General features: G+C 38.8%; 1 protein-coding gene across 8 annotated transcripts in view; it reads left to right on the top strand.

Annotated features, from left to right (window-relative positions):
* The window catches only part of WDR7 (WD repeat domain 7), a 354,164-nt gene that overhangs the window by 3,042 nt on the left and 335,206 nt on the right, over nucleotides 1–15,916 (top strand). For 4 of the 8 annotated variants that reach the window (XM_040478724.1, XM_040478725.1, XM_040478719.1 and 1 more), the window contains exon 2: nucleotides 13,378–13,457. The exons of 2 other annotated variants lie outside the window; for them this stretch is intronic. The gene's annotated coding sequence lies outside the window, so the exon portion shown is untranslated. Of the gene's footprint in view, nucleotides 1–4,899; nucleotides 4,905–13,377; nucleotides 13,458–15,609; nucleotides 15,720–15,916 lie in introns of those variants that run through there. 2 more of the 8 variants (XM_040478722.1, XM_040478721.1) reach the window with 2 other exon arrangements.

Below are 15,916 nucleotides of genomic sequence, written 5' to 3'. Positions count from 1 at the left end.
GAACCTGATGTGGGCTCAATCTCACGACTCTAGGTTCGTGACCTGAGTCAAAATCAAGAGTCAGATGCTCAACTGACTGAGCCACCCAAGCGCCCTTATGATGCTTTCTTTGAGATCTATATCCAGGATTGTGATTTCTGGATCATAGTGCATTCTGCATTCCTATGTTTTATCAAAGGACTGCTGGATTGTGTTCCAGAACAAACTGCAACGGTCTGTACTCCTGCAGAAAGTTCTTGACCGCTTCTGTGTCCTTGGATCTCCCTGGATGCTTAGTGTTATCCAGTGTCCTAGTTTTTCCTGGCACTAATTGATACAAAGTAAAATCTCATTTTAAGTTACATTTCACTGTTACTAAGGAGTTTGAGCATTTCTTCATGTGTATTTTATCTTTTCGTTTTCCCTCTTGTAAAATTGTTCATCTCTTTCTCATTTTTACTTTGAGGTTTCATTACTTGTTAAGCTGCAGAAATTCCTTGTATTTCCTAGATACTGGTCTTTAAAATATTTTGAGTGTTCTTGTTTCTATTCTATCATTTGTCTGTAACATTTTTCCTGATGGGTTTCATTGAACAGAAATCTTCAATTTTGATGTAATCAGATTGGAAAAAAATTGCCTTCTGGTTTGTGCTTCGGGGGTTTTGAGAAGTGTTTCCCTAAATTTTATGTCATAAAGTTACTCTTATGTTCTACTAACTTTATAGTTTTCTTTAAAATGTATAGGTCTTTAGTGCATCCAGTCTTTTTTTTTTTTTTTTAATGTCACAAGGAAGAGATCCAGTTTATTTTCCATGTAGTGTGCCAGTTTTCCTAGAAGCATTCTCTCTTTTCCCCTTACACAAGGGATGCTACCCTTATTGTAGAACGAGTTCTCTTACATACTCTGAACACTCTATTCTGATCCTTTGGTTTATTTCTTTGCTCTTGCTGTAATATCATATGGCTTTCACACAATGCTTTGTATTATTTTTCTTTCCCTACATGAATAATTCTTCCCATTTTCTCTTAGTCTTGTTTTGAAATAATTGTAGATCACAGGCAGTTGCAAAAATAGTGCAGAGAGGTCTGATTTCCCCCAATGGTTACATTTTATGTAACTTCAGGCAATTCCCCCCAGTGGTTACATTTTATCCAACTACAGTACAATAGCAAAACCCAGAAATTGACATTGGTGCAACGCCTGAACATGGTTCTATGCCATTTGATCACCTGTGTACATACCTGTAACTGGCACTGTGATCAAGGTAGAGAACTATCCCATCATCATGAAGATCTCCTTCCTGCTATACCTTTTTAGTCAAATCCATCTCCCTTCAATCCCTAACCTCTGGTCACTAATCAGTTTTCCATCTCTATAATTTTATCGGTACAGGAGTGCCATATAAATGGAATTACACAACAGAAAGCTTTTTGAGATTGAGATTCGTCCAAATTGTTGCATGAGGTAATTTTTGAGATTCATCCAAATTGTTGCATAATTTGAGTAGTATTCCATGGTATATATGTACCTCAATTTGTTTAACCACTCCCTGGGACGTTGGGGCTGTTCCCAGTTTTGGGCTATTACAAATACAGCTGCTGTGAACATTTTTGTACAGTTTTTTTTGTGTGTGTTTGGATGTAAAGTTTCATGTTTTCTGGGATAAATGCCTTGGAATGTGATAGCTGGGTGGTATGATAAGTGTAAGTTTAGTTTGTGAAGAAACTGCCAAACTGTTTTCCAGGGTGGCTACACCATTTAACATTTCCACCAGCCGTGTATGAGGGATTGAGTTTCTTTGCAGCCGTGCCAGCATTTGGTATTATCACTATATTTTTATTTTAGCTGTTTAGATGTGTAGGGATAACTCTAGGGAGCCTGGGTGGCTCAGTTGGTTAAGTATCCGACTTCGGCTCAGGTCATGATCTCACAGTCTGTGGGTTCGAGCCCCATGTTGGTCTCTGTGCTGACAGCTCAGAGCCTGGAGCCCGCTTCAGATTCTGTGTCTCCCTCTCTCTCTGCCCCTCCCCTGCTCATGCTCTGTCTCTCTCTGTCTTAAAAAGAAAAAACAAAAAACAACGTTAAAAAAAAGTATGGGGTTAGTGAAGTTTGTAGGTTCGTTCCCATTTTGTCCCCTTCATTGTTGCACTTTATAAAGAGTTCATGGTCTTAGCTATGTGCATGCCATTGATCACAGGCAGAACCAACTGAGAGTTTTCCTACGGCCCAGTGAAATCCTGTTATCAGTGAGGATACCTTATGTCCCTACTTACAGATAATATGATTATGATGTCAACTTCGAATTTGAACCCTGTGCTTGTGGTTCATTTGCCTTGATCTGTATCTGATTACTTAAAGCTACTTTGCTGAGAAGACCACAAAAATTTATGTTGGAAGAAGTCCTACATCATGACTACATTCAGAAAGTCCTTGGCCAAGTAGAGTTTTTATTTCTTTTCTGTTAACATATATACTGTATTCATGAAATATCAAACACTTCAAATAAAATTAGGCATCTTTTCCAAAATGTGTTGGTGATGTTTAATGAACATGTAGGTTTTCTTTTGTTTTGTTTTGTTTTGTTTTGTTTTGGCTGATAGTTGCTTGGGTTAATGGAAGTCAGAAAATGATGGAATAATAAAAAGTTGTGGCACTGGTCAGTTTAGGGCAGAGAAAATTGCTCAAGTGCCAATGGTTATTCTGCAGGCTCTTTTAGAATAGAAAATTACTGGGGCGCCTGGGTGGCGCAGTCGGTTAAGCGTCTGACTTCAGCCAGGTCACGATCTCGCGGTCCATGAGTTCGAGCCCCGCGTCAGGCTCTGGGCTGATGGCTCGGAGCCTGGAGCCTGTTTCCGATTCTGTGTCTCCCTCTCTCTCTGCTCCTCCCCCGTTCATGCTCTGTGTCTCTCTGTCCCAAAAATAAATAAACGTTGAAAAAAAAATTAAAAAAAAAAAAAGAATAGAAAATTACTGGAAATACATGACTTTTTAACCACTGTCTCCCATTCAGCTTAGCAATTGTAATTTATGACCTTTCAAGCTCACTGAAGGTATTTTACTAGCGTTTTGCACATACATATTTCTTTCTGAATGTTGGTAGTTAATATATGTCAGTGATAACAGACTGATAGAATGTGCCAGTTAGCTTCTGTTCTCACATTCAAGTTATTTATTTGGCTGTCTTCCTTAAGGGCTCTTCTTTTTTCTAAACATTTCAAATATAAACAAACAGTAAAAACCACCATTAGGGGGAGTGAAAAGTTCACACTAATAAAAGATCACTTTACTTAGTTTAAGAAACAGTTTTCTGACTCATTAACAGGCCTTCGTGAGTGTAGTAGTGATTAAACCATGTCAGCTAATTAGCTGCATGGGTCCTACGACATGTCTGGTTGTGTATGTGTCACAGATAGAATAGAAGAGGAACAGCCTGCAGCTTAGGAAAAACAGTATGTTAGCAGGGATTTGACTAGGGGGACTTGTATTAATTGTTGCAATTATTATAGAAAATTAATTGATTAGCAACTCTTCAGTGAAATCCAGAGCATGTAAAATCAAGACGTATTTTCATTTGCTGATGGATACAACTCTTTTTTAAGCCAAAGCAAATATACTTTATTCACTTCTTTGTTCGTGTATTCAACAAGTATTTGGGTGCATGCTACGTGGCAGAAATTCTGGGCACTGGAAATACAGTGTAGAACAAAACAAACATCAATCATCACTTTCAAGTTTACATTATAGTGGGAGAGCCAGAAGAGAAATAAGCAAAACGTCTGGTATGTTAAAGGATTGTAAGTGCTCTGCAGAGACAGGATAAAATACTGTTAGGATAGTAGATTTTGTCATTTATGTTAGTTGGGAAAGGGCTCGCTGAGAAGAGACCTGAAGGGGGTCAGGGAGTGTGCCCTGAAGACCTGCCTGGGGGACACTGTTCTGAGAGAAGACCCTGCCTGATGAGTTGAAGAAAACCAAGAAAGAGTCAAGAGCGGATGAAGAGAAAGCATGGGAGACAGCAGCAGCCTCATTCATGTAGGATAGGCAGTTGTATAATTTGGCTGTTACTCTGAGCGAGACAGGAAGTCATGGGAAGAATTCCGAGCAGATTCGTGATGCGATGTGATGAAAAAAAAAAATAGCGTCATTCTGCATGCTCTGTTGAGATTGCAACAGGAAAACAGGGGGACCAGTTGAGAGGCTATTGTGTTATTCATGGTGGGAGATGCCAGTGATTTGGAGTGGGGTGGTGGTAGTGAAGGTGTAGAGGAGTCTTACGGCTCCGGATAGAGTACTTTGAAGGTATTACCGGTAGTGGTTTTTTTCTGATGGTGTGGGGTGTGGAATGTATGTGAGGGGAGACTCAAAGATGATTCCAGGATTTTGGCCCGTGGAGCTGTAAAAATGGAGTTGCTGTCAACGTAGATGGTGAGGATTGTGGGAGGCACAGGTTTGGGCAAGAAGACCAGGGACTCACTTTTGAACAGGTCAAGTTTGAGAAGCTAATTGGCTATCCAGAGGGAAATGTTGAGTAGGAAGTTGGATATGTGAGTGTGGAGTCAGAAGACAGCCTCAAGCTGTAAGTTAGGAATTGCCAATGGGTAGTTGGTATTTAGGCCATGAGGCTTGGTGAGATCATCGAAGGAGGGAGGAAGGAAGGGAAGGAGGGTTGCCAGAAAAGCGCGAGGACTAAGCTCTTGGAATGCCAACATTTAAAGGTCAAACATGAGGGAAAATGAGAGACTAAAGCTCGAGAGGTGTCAGGAAGGAATGAAGACCTGGAGGCAAAGAGAAGTGTTTTAAGGGTGAGGAAGTATGAGCTATGCCAAATGCTGCTAGTAGGTCAAGAAAGATGAAGATTCGGACTTGACATTGGATTCAGTAATGGAGAGGTCATTCGTGACCTTGTCAAGAGCAGTTGTGACAGGTAGAACACTTTTCTGTGGTCTCTAAGGAAAAGGGTAATGTTACGAATGAGGGCATTCTGACTTGGAGAGAGGTTACGTATGTCCTTAAGGTTTGTAGTTAGTAAGTGCAGGAGCTGGGACCGTCCCTTGCCAGAATGACTGTCAAGTCATCGTATTTACTCAGCATACTTCACCAGTCCCCAGAATAATGTGGCAATTCAACTTCCAGTTTGGGGCAGCATGTTTGCTTCTACTTCTGGGTCGTTTAATTTATGAACAGTGAAAAACTTCAGGGCTCAATTTAGTTTTGATGGCAACATGAGGGAAAAAAGTAGGAATAACCGAGAGGCAGGTGAGATTAGAGGAGAGATTTGGTTCTACCAAATGGGGTCCCTGTTGCCTAAAATTTAGGGGCTCGATGGGCATCGTTTGTTTTTAGCTGAATCGTAGCTCTTGAAACCGAGGCAGGTTGGTGATAGAGCAGAAGTTGAATTCAGACATCCTGATGGCAGCTGTAGAAATTTAGAAAATGACTCATGCCTCAACATCTATGAATCATTTAAAAAATTGTGATATATTTTTGACCAGATAGCTCTACAGTTCTTCAAAACCTGATTCTCATGTGCTCAGGGCTGTTTTGCAATGAGAAAGAAGACTGTGTTGTCTTCCATTGCCATCTGCTCATTGCACATGTCCTTTTGAACAGAATATTGGAACTCCTTTAAAACAGCAGTCCTTAAGTTTCAAGTTCATTGGGAGTAGGTTTCTTGCCACTCAAATAATAAAGTATAATGTTGTCAGTTTAGAGAAAAGCTGAGTGTTCAGAAGGTTGTGTCCCTCACAACTCTCGAATTCCAGAAACCTTTTGTTCTGAGTAAGCAGCTCAATTATTTCTTAGTACATTTTATGGCCTAGCTGTCTTATTGCTTTATAGTCAAGAGTATGATCTGATTCAGTTTTTTCCAAGTCCTTAATCAATTGGTATCAAAAGCACAGCACAAAGAAAACTCATAGTCTTAATAATCACTTCCTTCATGACATCATATTGTGAATTTGACTTGAACACACTCTTCTGACAAATGAAGTAGGAATATTCTATGAGAATCTGAATAAACCTTTACAGACTTTCCTTTTTTCTTCCCTTGCAGCTGTGGCAAGTAAGGTTGAGCTACTTACGGTCCTTGTTTCTTGTGTTCCCCGTCAGAAGGTGGGTAGTGTAGGCTGTTCATGTGTGCCCATTCTCATGAGAGAGAATTTGAGTTTGTTGTTCTGTAAGTCTCAGGGGGCCTGCCTGGCACACAGGAAGTACACAGACTGAGATGATATTGGCTCTCCTCTGAAAATGCCCGTGTTCCTGGGATAGAAATACACCTTGCTTGGGGCGCCTGGGTGGCGCAGTCGGTTGGGCGTCCGACTTCAGCCAGGTCACGATCTCACGGTCCGGGAGTTCGAGCCCCGCGTCGGGCTCTGGGCTGACGGCTCAGAGCCTGGAGCCTGTTTCCGATTCTGTGTCTCCCTCTCTCTCTGCCCCTCCCCCGTTCATGCTCTGTCTCTCTGTGTCCCAAAAATAAATAAACGTTGAAAAAAAAAATTTTAAAAAAGAAATACACCTTGCTTTTGCATTTCAGAGTTAAAATTTATTTGTAATGTTTGTTTATTTTTGAGGGGGGGAGGGACAGAGAGAGAGGGAGACACAGAATCCAAAGCAGGCTCCAGGCTCTGAGCTGTCAGCACAGAGCCCGACATTGGGCTTGAACTCACAAACTGCGAGATCATGACCTGAGCCGAAGTCAGACACTTAACTGACTGAGCCACTCAGGTGCTCCCGAGAGTTTAAAAAGCAATGTAGAGAAATTAACATTGATCTCATACTCGATTTTTCACATGTTGTCCTGTTTTATAGCTTTAGAAATCACATGAGATATCAGTGTTATATGTGATATCGCAGAACAGCATGGTCTTATCACAACATCACTCCATAGGTTATTGATGGTTTTAAAGGAGGAAAAAATAGTTACAGTGGGGATTTCTGGTAGTCAGTACCTTAATCAAATGGTGTAGGACAATGTGATGTTACATGCCTCCTGTGGTGATGTACCATGAAGTGTATACAATGTCATCTATGAAGTATTCTTGCCCAAAATGTTTTACTTGAGCCTAGTGATGTTTTGGGTTCAAATTCCAGTTTATGGAAAAATAGGAGATAGAGAAACAAGCTAAATGACATGAGAAAAAAAAATCACACAAATCTAAAATGTGTAACATTTTATGAGCAATTCATTTTGTTTTGTTTTTTTTTTTTAATTAATATGAAAAAAACAAAGTTGGGACTGTTTTTAGAACTAAAGACCAAAGAGACATAACAACCAAATGCAATGCATACAACTTGAATATTTACTGGTTTAAAAGAAGTTACAGAAAACATTAAAAAAAAATTTTTTTTTCAACGTTTTATTTATTTTTGGGACAGAGAGAGACAGAGCATGAACGGGGGAGGGGCAGAGAGAGAGGGAGACACAGAATCGGAAACAGGCTCCAGGCTCTGAGCCATCAGCCCAGAGCCCGACGCGGGGCTCGAACTCACGGACCGCGAGATCGTGACCTGGCTGAAGTCGGACGCTTAACCGACTGCGCCACCCAGGCGCCCCTGGAAAACATTTTTTAGACAGCTAAAGTAATTTGAATATAGGCTGGATTATAGATGCTATTAGAGAATTATTATGGTGTTGATAATGGTGATTGTGATAATGGGATTGTGTTTATGAAGGACAATTGTCTTTATTTTTAAGCTGTATATTTTAAATTATTTAGTGGTGAATTGTCATAGTGTGTGTAGATTATTTTCAAAAGGTTTAGCAAAAAAGAATATGTATGTAGGTACATACATACACAAATGTTGACAAGGGAAATATGGTACCATATTATTCGTTGAGTGAGTTTTATACTCTTTTTTGAACCTTTTGTACCTTTGAAATTTTTCATAATAAAAAATTGGATCATAAGGGGAAAAGTAAATTTCATCCTAAGGTTTTTATTAAAAGAAAAATCAAATTAAATAGTCCAAATCCAATGAAAAACAGAGATATGAGATCTTCCCTTGTCCTTTGAATTCTTCCTAGGGCTTTCTATGCCTTCATATATCTAGGCAGAAGAAAGCTGACAAGATAGAGGATAATTGTGGGAGAACTGAACCAGACACCGAAGAGAGACGGTTGAGGATTAGAAAGTGATCGGCCATGTCAAACCAGCAGCTTTATAAGACTGTAAGAACTGAATAAAATTGGTTGGATTTAGAAAGAATGGAAAGAATAGGTGTCAACAGTACATTATTGTCAAAGCAGCCTCTCTTTCCTCACGTCTGTCCAGGGCATTGCTTCTCTCTGTTAGTACTGGAGAGTTCTGCCCTGGAGTGTCAGAGAAATCATTGATCTCTTCATGTAGAAGGAGCTCTTGAGTCCTTAGATCCTGTTTGTGGATAGAAACTCGAATACCTGAGACCTTTTGTAGTGAGGAAAGGGAAACAGGGAGTCAAAGACCACAGGTTTTAAAATGTTGATTGTAATTAGAATGACAGAGACAGAGAACTAGATTTACAACCAGGCATCAGTAACAAGGGAAGGTGTGTTGGATAAAGATGACATGTGAACATGTTAGAAGGACAAAGGCTAATTTAGTGGACATTAAAATGGTAGACAGGTAGAGGATGACTAAGGGAGTAAGATTCTTGAAAGAGTCCAGAAGGAGTTCGATTTAACAAAAAAAGGGTCTTCTCTTGCTTGGCAAACAGAGCTTAGTAAATGCTAGGTATCATTATTCTGTTTATTCATTCAGTAAGTACATATTGACCAGTAGTAGAAGTCAGGAGCTCTTCTTAGTGTTGGTGAGCCACTGCAGATCCCAGTAGAATGAAGTTTGCTTGGTGATGATTAAATAGCAAAGGTGGCGGGCTTACCCTTGAGGAACACAGATTACAACTTTCTTTTTTTTTTAATATTTTTTTAAATGTTTATTTATTTTTGAGACAGAGACAGAGCATAAATGGGGGAGGGTCAAAGAGAGAGGGAGACACAGAATCTGAAGCAGGCTCCAGGCTCTGAGCCGTCAGCACAGAGCCCGACGCGGGGCTTGAACTCACGGACCGTGAGATCATGACCTGAGCCGAAGTCGGACGCTTAACTGACTGAGCCACCCAGGCGCCCCAGATTACAACTTTCTAAACAAATTACACATAAAGCCGTAAGTATTATGTGCCCGTATATAGAACATGTACTGAAAATATGTTTGCAGAAGTAGTGATTCATGGGTTTGGGGACAGAGCGCTCACAACAGAGAAGAGCTAGGATTTGAAAGATTGTACACTTGGGGCGCCTGGGTGGCGCAGTCGGTTAAGTGTCCGACTTCAGCCAGGTCACGATCTCGCGGTCTGTGAGTTCGAGCCCCGCGTCAGGCTCTGGGCTGATGGCTCAGAGCCTGGAGCCTGTTTCCGATTCTGTGCCTCCCTCTCTGTGCCCCTCCCCCGTTCATGCTCTGTCTCTCTGTCCCCCCCAAAAAATAAAATAAAATAAAAATAAAATAAAATAAAAAATGAAAGATTGTACACTACAGATAGATTCTTGTTAAACATTTTTTGGAAACTATGCACACGTGCATCATTAAAACAAAAGAAACTGGTGAGTCAGGGCCATTTTATTTCATTATTTATTAAGCTATATTTTGGAATACAGTGAAGTAGCCAAAGGGAAACTTTAAGACCAATGAATTTATCTTGAGAATTAGGATTCCCACTCAATGTAGCCTCTTACTTCTTAATTTCCTTCTTCATAGATAGTTGTCATTGTGTTTTTTGTTTATTTTTGGTTTGGTATCATTAGAGAATTATTCTAAATGTTGTATGCATATGTATGCGTGTATACATGTATATAGATACACATACATATGTCTTCCTTTTAAAGCCCAGAATGGGAGTGTGTTTTAAACATTACACTGTATCTTTATCTCCCACTATATATTTTGGAGATTATTTCATATCTCACACTGCAGTGTTCCATTGTAAGGCTCTATCATAATTTAATCTCTTGATTGGTGGACACTAAATTTTTTTCTATGTACCCTTTAAAAATGAGAGAAAATTTGGGGCACCTGGGTGGCTTAGTTGGGTAAGCGTCTGACTTCATTTGGCTCAGGCCATGATCTCACAGTTTGTGAGTTTGATCCCTGCTTCGGGCTCTGTGCTGACAGCTCAGAGCCTGGAGCCTGTTTTGGATTCCATGTCTCCTTCTGTCTCTGCCCCTTCCCTGCTTGACCTCTGTCTCTCTCTCCCTGTCTCAAGAATAAATAGACATTAGAAACAATTTTTAAAAATTAAAGACAATTTTAAACACAAACAAATCAAGTAATGTCATGAACCCTCTTGTACTAAAAAGAACTTCAACACTCATTTTTATAGGCTGGGTTCCCTGGTGAGCAAACCCTGAGATGGAGATTCGCCCTCAGGTTTATTAGGGAGTGCTCTCGGTATCAACATCCAGGGAAAGGAAGGACGGGAAGTGGGTTCTGCCAAAGGGAGAAGTTGAGTTATGATGAGTCTTAGTGGAATCTCAGTTGACCCCGGGGGGTGGGGTGGGGGGGTGAGGGGAACTCTGAAGATGGAATGACCCTTTAGGGCTATTCTGAATGGATACGAGAGGACCTGGTTTTTATATCCCTGAATCGATCAGTCATTGGATATGGGCTGTCCCAGGGGAAGGGGGTAAGAGCTTGAGTAAAACATGTCCTTTTGGCTAGGGCATTTCCTTTCTCCCTCTATATGCCGCTGAGCCCCGACGTCGTATCATTTTGTTCATAAATATTACAGTTCTACTTACTTTTGATTAACGTGATTTAGTAAAACACATTGATTAACCAAGTTGAGTGAAGAATGATGTTTTCTGGTATATGGAAGTTTTTGGCAAGTGAAGACAGTATAGAATAGTGAAGAGTATTTCATTAGGAATCAGGAGGTCTGTGTATGCCTGTGAGCTCAGTTTGCCATGCGATTTTGAGAAAGTGGCCAATGTATCTGAATATCCACCAAAATAAAAACTGTTAGGTGGCAGATGAGCTATATTCTCTCCATTTCTAAATCAGGAAGCCAGTTTACTTATTTATTTATTTTTGGTCAACTATAAAAGTCTTTCTTTTATAACTGCTTAAATGTAAAAAAACAAGCAAAGCAGCAGGAAGTAGACCCATTTTCCTCAACTTTTGCAAAGATTTGGTTTACTGATATAGGCAAAGGGTGCTTGCACTTTTGTTGTTCCTGTGGAACACTTTCTGTTGAATTCTCTGGTGCCATTTTATGAAAATATTCTCTGACTTACAATTTCTTGAGACCAGATTAGCTGTCTGTTCCCCTTCTGCCTCATTTATGTTATCACTTCCCTTCCTCCCTCCTATCATGCTCGCTTCCTCCCTCTTTCCTCATCACTCTGCCTAGAAAATAGGTCTTTTTCTTGCCTCTAGCCTTACATATTGCATCAGACCCCATGATTTATTGTTCTTCTGTATCGTCTTGTATTTTCTTTTTCTTTCAAAACTCATAATTTTAGCTAAGCTTCTTCTTTGTGCGCACCCAGCCTAATTGTCATAGCATCATATTTGTTTTCCCTCTCTGTAGTTTTTTCACTGCGTTAATCCAAACTTTATACTATATCACAGAGTTTTAGCGTGTCGCTTCTCTGTCTACTTAATGGGACCACTAAGTCACATTAGTCTGATCCTGCCCAAGACTAATGTGAAATCTGGTAGTATCTTCTCCCTTCTCAAAATCTATTTTGGTTAAGTGTAGACTCATTTGTCCCATATATTAGAATCTGAATTTGTTAATGACTTGACTGGGCATCTGTAGTGTAATAATAGTGCTTATCCTTTACGTAGAAGGCTTTTAATATTTCAAAATGCTTTTCTTTTCTCTTGTCCTTGTAGTACCTTTCTGTGAAGCCTATTTCATAGTTCATGCGCATCGCTATCAACTTGGTGTGAGCACCAAGTCCTATCTGTTGTGTCTTCGAAATAGCTCTCATATTCCTCTTGTTATTGCCATTCTCACTATTACTGTCCTTCATCATATATTCATTGGAGACAGCCTATGTGGCAGAAACCATGCTAAGCATTATGTGGTGAATACACACACACGGTTCTGATCTTAGGGAACACGGGCATAAAGAGTAGTAGCGGAGAGTAGAAGACGTTTGTTGGTTAAACAAAAAAGCCCAGAAGTAAGTAATGAGAGATTGTGATAAATGTCAGTACCATCATTTCTTACCAGCAGTACTGCAGCGGCCCCACTGTCTTCAGACCCACAGTGTTATCCCTATTCATTGTATTGCGGCTGGAGTGATCTTTCTGAAAAGCAAATTCGGAGGTCAAACTCTTGACCTGTTTCCTGTTGCTGTCAGGTAAAACTCTACACTCCTTCAGATGGCTTATCAGCTCCTTTATCATTTGGTGCATATTGACCTGTTGTTTCTTGTGTCATCATTTGGCCTTTGTGTTCTGAATGCCACCTCTCCTATTTTCACTGCCAAGAAAGAATTGAGCTTTCTTATCTATGGGTTTTAGAACATGCAATTCCCCCAGCCTCTTCCTGGGTTAATTCTCACCATTATTTCTCCAGAAATCCTTCCTGGACCCACTAAAGTGTAGGTTAGGATGTCCACCTTTTGTGTCTCCATGGGTCTCGAGATTTCTCCTGTATCACACTCTATGGTAATTGTTTGCTTGCTCATGTATATGCTCTACTGGATAGTTGAATTGTGTCTATATTATCAGCTGTTGTAATGCTGTGATACAGGCACAAAATTAAAACTTGGGAAATGCTTCTCTGAAATATATACTAATTATTATTATTATGAGACAGAATTCAATTTAAAAGCTGTTTTAGTATCACATAGGAGGTTGCAGTATTACTGCTAATGAAGTCATGCAGAACCAAATTGTCATATTTGCAGATAATAGAATTGTGTCTGACAAACCTATACAGTGGTACTTTTAGGTTATAGCAGGAAGTCATTGAAAGATCATAACCTTATTAAAAATCCAACTTTATTAAATATGAAATGGCACTGCTGGAAGAAACCAGTAGATGTGGAGGCAGAATGTGAAAAAGTTGGGGCTCCTGGGTTGAGCTTAGGACTTCAGCTCGGGTCATGACCTCACAATTTGTGAGTTGGAGCCCCACATCAGGCTTACTGCTGTCAGCACAGAGCCTGCTTCAGATCCTCTGTCCTTCTCTCTCTGCCCCTCCCCACTTGCATTCTCTTAAAAATAAAATAAAAATATTAAAAAAATAATAAGAACGTGAAGAAGTAGGAAAATCTGTGTTTTTTAAAAATTAGTATTTACTGAGCATCTGCCATGTGCTAGGCATTTCACTAGTTGCGTTATGTGCATTTTTTTCTCTTAATCATTAGGATGGCTTTCCTAAAAGACGGTATTATTGTCCATCTTTTACAGATGGGGAAGCTGAGACCCAGAGGGGTAACTTTTTCAAGATTCCATAAAAGAGCCAGGATTTGAATACAGTTCTTCTAATTGTGAGTTCAGAGTTCTTTCAATTATGATTATTTTTGTTCTTCTTGTTGACTGAAGTACAATTGTATTTCTATGCAGAACTAAGAAATAGGGGAAATTCAGTGAAATAGACAAATACATGAAATTAATCAAAAGAGATGACTTAATTTTTACCTCTAAGATCCTTGCTCTTTACGATTTGAGGTTTTTGACTTCAAAGTGATGCAAAATTAATTTTATAAATAACTGTTGGGGAGAAAACTAAACCTCAGAAATGATATGACCAAAGACTACATGTTTAGTGGTAGAATGAGGTGTAGACTCTGGAACTTCTGCTATTTGGCTGTAAAACTTTATCACTGTAAAATTTTTATTTGATATACAATCTCTAAATGTAACTTTAACACTGATTTTGATATAAACATGAATGAAATGGAATGTTCCTAATATTCTTCTTTTTCTAGAAGTATCTAGTCTTAGAACATACCTGTTTGTGATTTGAAAGCCAGCATTTTCCCTTGATATATTAGTGACAAAATATGAATATGTTGTACACAATATTTTGGAGAGTTGGATAATTTTATTCAGAATTTCTATTAAAGTTAATACTATGTCAGATTAATAATTTGTTCAGTCACTTTTGTTTTGGGCCTTTTCCATGAAAATATGAATTTTAAAATCTCAATCCTGTTCTAGGACTTTCATTTCCATTTAATATAAAGCTTTTTTGGAATGTATTGAATTCCCTTCAGACAATAGATGATAATGTTGCAAACAAAGACTGGATTATTAGCTAATCAATAGAGTGGTTGAGTGATGATGGTTGAAAAACTGCATACTCTTGATTTATATTGCCTTTTATTGCTCTTAAGTCATGTGTGGTGCCAATTTAGAGTGTCTTGGCTTATCCGTTACTCATTTTATTTTATTTTTTTTACATATACATATATATTTTATTTTTAATTTAATTTTTAATTTTTTAAAATTTACATCCAAGTTAGTTAGCGTATAGTGCAACAATGATTTCAGGAGTAGATTCCTTAATTCCCCTTACCCATTTAGCCCATCCTCCCTCCCACAAGCCCTCCAGCAACCCTCAGTTTATTCTCCATATTTATGAGTCTCTTCTGTTTTGACAGAAGAGACTGTTTTTATATTATTTTTGTTTCCCTTCCCTTATGTTTATCTGTTTTGTCTCTTAAGTCCTCATATGAGTGAAGTCATATGATATTTGTCTTTCTCTGACTGACTAATTTCACTTAGCATAATACCTTCCAGTTCCATCCACGTAGTTGCAAACGGCAAGATTTCATTCTTTTTGATTGCCGAGTAATACTCCATTGTATATATATACCACACTTCTTTATCCATTGATGGACATTTGGGCTCTTTCCATACTTTGGCTATTGTTGATAGTGCTTCTATAAACATGGGGGTGCATATGTCCCTTTGAAACAGCATACCTGTATCCCCTGGATAAATGCCTAGTAGTGCAATTGCTGGGTTGTAGGGTAGTTCTGTTTTTAGTTTTTTTGAGGAACCTCCATAATGTTTTCCAGAGTAGCTGCACCAGCTTGCGTTCCCAGTCTGTTACTCATTTTAAAGAAATTCAAACTTAGATTCCTGTGTCCTACCTAATTACATGGCTAGGTCGTGGCTGATTTGCCCATTTTTTGTTTTAATCAGTTGTTTAGAACTAGGTTACCACTTGTTACCAAGTGGTACTCTCAGTTAATCCTTCTTAGAAATACTTGTCTGTGATATAAGCCTTGTTATCCTTTATTTCACATTATTTCATTAGTGCTTTTAGTGGCTTTTCTAAAGTTTCACTTTTATTAGATTTTTAAGATAGTAGACAAAATGTTTTGAAGCATTTATATTTTTGATGGAACGAGATTATCATTTTTTTCTTATATATATTTCTTTTTTTAAATATAATTTATTGTCAAGTTGGCTATTGTATATATTTATTTGTATTAAGAATGTTCACACAGTTTGCTCATATAATGAACTGAAGATTCCTCATCCTGTTCCTTGGTTCGCTTTCTTTCTTCTTCTTTTCTTTCATTTAAGTTATATACTCACACAGTATAGGGTCAAGTAGATCTAGAAGACTTTATTACACCAAAAAGCATGAGAGAAAAAAAAAAATGTTGAAAGCCCAGAGGTCTATGGTGTAATGATTGAGGATTATGTGAAAGTTTAGGTAATTCACAGGACATCCATCGGTTTGGTTGCAAGTGACAAGTACCATGGAAGGCAAAGACTGTCTGTCTTAGTTTAAGGTGAGTCTCTAAAATGGCCCAGGTTATTAAATAAATACCAGTGACTTAATTATTGAAAGCATCTGCTAGATCAGTAGATGTTCAAGAAATTTTTGTTGCTTAATTATTACACCATAGCCAGATTTCTAGGTTTTAAGGAATTGAATATGTCTTTTCTTTGATTCAGAAATTCAAGTTAGGGGAGTTGCCCCTGGGTG

This window comes from Herpailurus yagouaroundi, unplaced genomic scaffold (genome assembly GCF_014898765.1).
Source record: "Herpailurus yagouaroundi ecotype Mexico unplaced genomic scaffold, PumYag 142, whole genome shotgun sequence".
Taxonomy (NCBI): domain Eukaryota; kingdom Metazoa; phylum Chordata; class Mammalia; order Carnivora; family Felidae; genus Herpailurus; species Herpailurus yagouaroundi.
The sequence above is the reverse complement of the archived record's forward strand: the minus strand, read 5'-3'. Positions and strand labels throughout refer to the sequence as shown.